The following is a 7,499-nucleotide window of genomic DNA, read 5'->3' as shown; positions in this document are numbered from 1 at the left end:
TTTCACGTTCTTTAATTTTCGTGTTAAGGGCTTCCTTACGGGTTACGATTCTAAGGGGAGAATGCTTGACGACAGGAGAGTAGAAAAGTATACCGGAAAAACATAGCTTTATTGATAGATAATCAGAAACAAAACAAAGAGGTCTTTATGAGAAAGACCAAAGCAAACCCTAGACTAAAACCCTAACCCAAATCCTAAACAACCTCAAATACTTAATGGGCAAGTAACTAATCCTTGGCCCGCAAGATAACAACCTAAATTTCAAACTAAATTCCAACACCCCCCGTCAAACTCATGGCGGAACACAATCATGAGTTTGCCAAAGTAGATGTGGATACAAGACTCCGAATTCTAGTGCTAATGCCAATGCGAAAAAAAAAAACACAACCATGCTAATGCCAATGCCAACTTCAAAACACAACCATGTCAATGTCGATGCCAACTTTAAAAACTACCATATCAATGCCGATGCCAACTTCAAACTACCATGTCCAATCATCCTTCCTAGATTCAGATTTTGAATCAGTTCCAATATGTAAAACAACAGCTGCTCCTCCTTTCTGTGGAAGTTCATGTTGCTGAGACAACTTAGGACATTGGGATTTCCAATGCCCTTTTCCTTTACAATAAGAACACTCATCCATAGCAACCCTACGAGACCTTGCCACAGTAAATGCTGAAGTATTTGACAACGATGAAGAGAGCCTATGCGACTGCACACGAACTTCTTTTGCTTGTAACTCATTAAGAACAAAATCAATAGATGGAAGAGGAGTTCGATGAAGGATGGAGCTACGGAGTGTCTCGAACTCATCCCGAAGAGGCATTAGAAACTGAAGAAGACGTTGTTCTTCTCTATATTTACAATAGAGCTTGACAATGCCGAGTTCTTCAGGCTCAATTAATGTAAGTTGATCTCAAAGATTGGTCAGTTCATTGTAAAACACTTGAATACTCTTATCACCTTGCTGGATTGTATGAATCTCCATTTCCAATTGATACCTCTTAGCAAAATTGGCCTTGGAATACAACTTTGCCAAGTGATCCCAAACTTCCTTAGATGTTGAGAACTTAGCCAGTTGCATTCCAATAGCCAAATCAATAGAATTATTAATCCAAGTTGTTTATACCATACTTAGGGCCTCTGTATTTAGATCTTGTATAAATACTCGAGGGACTTAAATGTAATTATGCAATAAAGGAAGGGGCAAATATGTAAAAAGGGGAGGAGCCCTTAGTTTATAAAAGGGCCTCCTCACCCTCACAATTCTCAAGCCCCCTCACTTTCTCAAAGCCTCTCATGTTCAGAGCTCTCATCCTCACAGAGAAGCTCTCTACCCCTTATAATACTCTCAGAGAAATACAATCAATGTGGATGTAGTCCAAACATTGGGATGAACCACGATACATCTTGTGTTCTTTACATTCTTCCGGATTCACTATCGAATTTACGTTGTTCCAAGACCCCTCCGATTTTGTGCATCAACATTTGGCGCCGTCTGTGGGAGTCGACACAAAAACCTATGTCGTTTCTCTTTCATTTTTTTCATCAAATTTCACCACTGTCCACCGAAGATCTGCAAAACCAAGAGATAGCCCATCTCTTTCTCCCTCCAACCCCACATTCATTGGGAAATTCTCTCCCACTGTGCAAGTAAAGCAGCTTTTTTTATTTTTTATTGTTCTCTTTTCTTTGGGCCTTTCTTTCTTTCTCTCTTTCTTTCTCTCTCTCTCTCTCTCTCTCTCTCTCTCTCTCTCTCTCTCACATTTCTGGGGTTGTGTGCTTTTTAGTCATTGAGATCTGCATCAAGATGGGTTGTCCTATTTTCGTCATTGGCTTGTCCTGTTTTCTCCCACCTCGCTAGAAAAAGAGCAACCAGTAGTGAAAGCTCGATACAGACGACACGGACTTCTGCGACCACATACAGACGGAGGGCTACAGACTTCTGCAATCACATACGAGATACTGAAGACAACCGAGGTGAGATTTGCATGCGCTGGATTGCAACCTCACAGCCCTTTGAGACCATATATAGACGGAGGGCTTCAATTCCGATGTCTTCTCCGATATGGTCGTCCATGCCATGGGCTCCACCTACCATTTCCACCGCCTCATTCTCTCCCACAGCCCCTACTTCAGGAACATGCTTCATAGACCTTGCAAAGAAGCCATCATTCACAGATGCCTTTATCCTATAACCTCTTCGCCATTTCCTCTAAGTCCCCCAAATCGAAATTGCAATGCATGCCTCCACTGCTCTCGGTTCCATTCATGGAGTTCATCATCCTCGCTGGATCTCGGCTGCAAAACCCCAAGTCCCAAAGAGCGCTCGGATCCACAATAAGAGAAGACTCATCCATTCTACAGAGGAACTGACTCTGAGGGCTTAGATAAGGCCATAACACAAGAAAGAAAGGACACGGATCAAAAACCAAAGGTTGCTCACGGATCTGTTGCCTGAAAGTAGAAAAAAAATTTATCTCAAACCCCACAGATCCGAGCATGAAAAAGGCAGCACGGATCAAGTTGATATCCGAGAGAAATGAACACTCAAGTTGCAAACCCAGCGGGCCAAAAAAGGAAAGAGGGACCGTCAAGCTCCGGTAACTGCAACAAGAAATACCCTAGATCCACAAAGGCAACTCAACATCGCCTTAAGGGCCCACATTAAAGATTGAACACTGTTGTGGTTGGCTTCGTGTTTTTGCAAGTTCCTCGTTCTGGGTTTTCTTCCTCTTCCTCTTTGGAATTATTGGGATGCTGAAGCTGGGATTCAATCTCTCGATCTAATGGGGTCCCACCTGTCACTGTCAGCAACCACATGTCCACCATGATTTATAATCCATCCACCAGGCATGTTCATGCAGATGACAATCTTCGAGAATGCTCTCGAACGTGATAGCTGGAGCCATTCAGAAAGGCATTAACTTCTGAAAAGATAAAGACTCTCATCATGAAGGAGTGCATGTTCCCACTCTTCACAGATGACACCATCATGTTAAAGAAAAAGAAAAAGGAAAAGGAAAAGAAAAGAAAAAGAAAAAGGGAGGCTCTCCTGAAGAGCACATGAGGACAACACAAAAGCCAAAGAAGATGCCCACACTTTCATCATGCATGTTCCTATTTTCTGAGAAAGCTACGGGAAGACCTAGGAGGAAGATAAGGGTTCCTTACTTTAAAGTGATGTGATTTATTTTTCTTATCTTTCAAAGACATCTGTATAAACCCCATCAGAGGGTAATTAATTTAAAAAAAAAAAAAAGAGGGCAAGCCCAAAATAATGGGCTGGAATGTTATGTGGAGGGCAAAGGCCATATGCCCAAAAGAGCCAGGCCTATGGCCCCAAAATTATTCAGCAACCTGCCGCTATTACCACCAACCAGGTGATCAAAAGTACGTCTAGTGCTACAAAAATTATTCGGCAGCCTGCTACTATTACCACCAACCAGGTGATCAAAAGTACGTCCAGTGCTACAAAAATTATTCGGCAGCCTGCTGCTATTACCACCAACCAGGTGATCAAAATTACGCCCAGTGCTACAAAAATTATTTCAGCAGCCTGCTACTATTACCACCAACCAGGTGATCAAAAGTACGTCCAATGCTACAAAAATTATTCGGCAGCCTTCCGCTATTATCACCCACTAGGTGATCAAAAGTACGCCCAGTACTTCAAAATTATACATGAGCACTACTCATGTCAATCATACATAAACATTCATGAGCATCACTCATGTTAACATTCATGAGCATCACTCATGTTAACATCCATGAGCATCACTCATGTCAATCAACATAAACATTCATAAGCATCACTCATGTCAATTAGCTTCGAAAGCTTCATTTACAGAGCTCCAGCTTTCAAAGCGTCATTTACCAAAGCTCCAGCTTCAAAAGCTTCACTTGCAAAGCTTCACCTACAAAGCTTCAGTGCAGGGTATACAAATATTGCCTCTGAACAACCGCCACTTCGGCCCATACATGAATTCAATTTGAAGTCTTCAGCCAACAGACCCTATTGACTAAAGACTTAGGGGACTACATTATGTACCATATATTGGGCCTCATGAAAAATACTTGGGGGACTTAGCCCATTATTTATGTACTGAGGAGCGAAACCTTATTCTATACAAGGGACTCCCTCACTTTCATTAGAAAACACCCATCACTTATGTATTAAGGAGTGAGCCCTTATTCTATAAAAGGGACTCCCTCACCATCATTATAGAGCAACAACTCTAGCCCATCATTTATGTATTGAGGAGGGAGCCCTTATTTTATAAAATGGACTCTCTCACTTTCATTAGATAGCATCGCTGCCAGCTGAGCAACTGCCTCGCCGCGAGCATCACTCATAACCCGTCACTTATGTATTGAGGAGCGAGCCCTTATTCTATAAAAGGGACTCATTCACCTCCAACGCCACAAGCCGAGCCAACCAAAGCAACATAAGCCACAAACCGAGCAGCCTCGCAACATGTGCTACTTCTAGTTGAGCATTATTTCAGATTGAGCACTGTCTCATATCGAGCATCAGTTCAAGACGACATCTAGTTACTTCGGCCCACACATGGACTGAGTTTCAAGTCTCCAGCCAAAAAACTCTCTTGATTGAAGACTTGGGGGACTATTGTTTATACCATAATTAGGGCCTCCGTATTTAGATCTCATATAAATACTCAGGGGACTTAAATGTAATTATGTAATAAAGGAAGGGGCAAATATGTAAGAATGGGATGAGCCCTTAGTCTATAAAAGGGCCTCCTCACCTTCATAATTCTCAAGCCCCCTCACCCTCTCAAAGCCTCTCATGTTCAGAGCTCTCATCCTCATAGAGAAGCTCTCTCTCCCTCACAATACTCTCAGAGAAATACAATCAGTGTGGACGTAGCTCAAACATTGGGGTGAACCACGATACATCTTGTGTTCTTTACATTCTTGCAGATTCACGGTCGGATTTACGTTGTTCCAAGACCCCTTCGGTTTTATGCATCAACACAAGTAATAATCTTTGAATTATTCATCTCCCATGCAGCAACCAATTCAACATGTTTCTCATCTTTAGGGTTATTTGGAATATCATTCCACAAACATAGCCCCACAAGCCTTTTCCAATCAAAAAATTCTTCATCACATATGCCCAATACACATAATTATTTCCATTCAATTTCACACCAATAGCTTGTAAGGAATCATCCTTTGCAGATGCCATGACAATACTGAGGAATAAGGAACATGATACCTGGTGCAAATGCAGATTAAAGGTGCAGTGCAGATGCAGATGCAGCAAGCAAATGGTGGTCCGACAATGGTGCAGATGCAGACTGATGCAAAATCAAGATGCGATTGAGGCAAACTGATGCAAACTGATTCGAGCAGTGACAACTTAAACCAGTGTATATAGGTTGCAGTCATAGGAGTCCATATAGGTGCAGCGATGCAGAGTGATCTGGTGCGATGGTGGCTAATCAGGCAGACGACACGGTGGTTCTCGAGATAGCAACCTTGCTCTTGATACCAAGTAGAAAAGTGTACCGGAAAAACATAGCTTTATTGATAGATAATCAGAAACAAAACAAAGAGGTCTTTATATAGAGAAAGACCAAAGCAAGCCCTAGACTAAAACCTTAACCCAAATCCTAAACAAACTCAAATACTTAATGGGCAAGTAACTAATCCTTGGCCCGCAAGATAACAACCTAAATTCCAAACTAAATTCCAACAAGGAGGTGGGGTATTTTCGCATGTTAAAGATGCTGAGACTTGAAGTTATGAATTTGGTAAGAGTATGAGATTATTCTTTAACAACGGCAGACTGCAAAACTAAAGATTAATGACAAACTGTTCGAACATTGAGTTCGATTCAGTTTAATGAGAATATTATTTAGAAGTTTATAACCGATCAAATGAATTGAATAAAAAACCCTATGTGCATAGTACTAATTGAAACATCGTATATGAAAACCAGATCATATTAGCACCAGCAGAAACCAGTAAGAAACTTGGAAACAATGCAGCAGAACAGTGATTGACGACCAAATTTGAAGTCTCGCCCTCTGCTTGCTTCCACCTAAAGGTGGGAATTTTGTTTATTTCTGTCTTTCTACATCAGTTTACGGAGGCAGAAGCCAGGTTTATGGTGGAGATGAACTGATGACGTCTTCTTTCTCGGCACGAAACATGGACTCATCGATCACTCCCTCGAAATTCATGGAGCCGACGACGACATTGAAGGGCGTCTGGCTATGGAGCTGTTGATATTTAAAGTATACTAACTCAATACCTGTTGATGCACAAAATTAGCGAGACTTTGGAACAACATAAAGTGTAAAGTTTGTGACCTTCGCTCGGTTGCTCCGGTCACCTAATGAGGATAATATGTAAAGAGATAGAGATAGGGAAGCAAACAAAAGATGTACGTGGTTCACCCTAAGTTTGGCTACGTCCACGGAGATGAGGAGTTCTTATTAATAGTGAAGGGTTTACACAAATACATAGGTTCAAGCATAACCATCATTAGTGGGTTCTAATGGCTAGTTTAAGTACAATAATGACATTAGAGATTAATTGTAGGAGAATGGTCTTCTTTTATAGTTGAGGATAGTCTTCGGCTTTCGTCCACAGTTGTGAGACTCTATGAGCTTTATTTTGATGTTAACACGTGTCGTGCTGTGATTGGCCTCGTGGTTGGAGGGAAACTCTTGTGTTTTGGCAGGGATGCCTCAACATGAACCCCTCAGTGGGTCCTTGAAGGTATGATGTTGACCTGTGCTTAAGAGTTTCGGGATTAGTCAAGTATGGTACAAACAGTACCAAAACATATGGGTGATAAGTTTACAAACTATCACAACTCTCACTTCACTCATTTTGAAACTGGACTGACAAAAAGAAATTAAAAAGTAGCAAGTCTTTGAAAAAGAACAAAATACTCTGATATATTAAAAGAGTTTACAACTCTTATTACTGGAATAGGAATAGAAGTACACACACCTCTTATAGAGATTTTGCAAAACATACTACAACGTAGCATTAAATGCTATCCATGTAAAGTCAAATATAGCTGTCATTTAAAATCAAACAAGGCAGCTACACATTCAAAGAGAAAAAACATGTTGAAAAAAGGAAAGTTGTGCAAACAACTATTTCACCAATATGTAACTATTGGCATTTATTTTGCCTTGAACTTCCACATGCCCCCTCAAATCAAAATGCCTTCATGCCTAGCATTTCACGCAGCAACTTGAATGGCTCAACTGGCAATGATTTAGTGAATATGTCAGCCACTTGTTCCTTGGTATGGCAGTAGACAAATTCAGTTATCCTTTGTTTCACATGGTCACTTAGAAAATGGAACGTGGTATCAATGTGCTTTCTCCTTCCAAGTTGAACATGATTCTTTGCAAGCTTGATTGCTGATTTGTTATGCACATGAATCACAGTCGATTCCACTTGTGAATGACACAATGACTTTAACAAATTTCTTAACTAAATTGCCTCA

This window comes from Malus domestica, chromosome 10 (assembly GCF_042453785.1).
Source record: "Malus domestica chromosome 10, GDT2T_hap1".
Lineage (NCBI taxonomy): Eukaryota > Viridiplantae > Streptophyta > Magnoliopsida > Rosales > Rosaceae > Malus > Malus domestica.
This window is presented reverse-complemented; position numbering follows the sequence as displayed.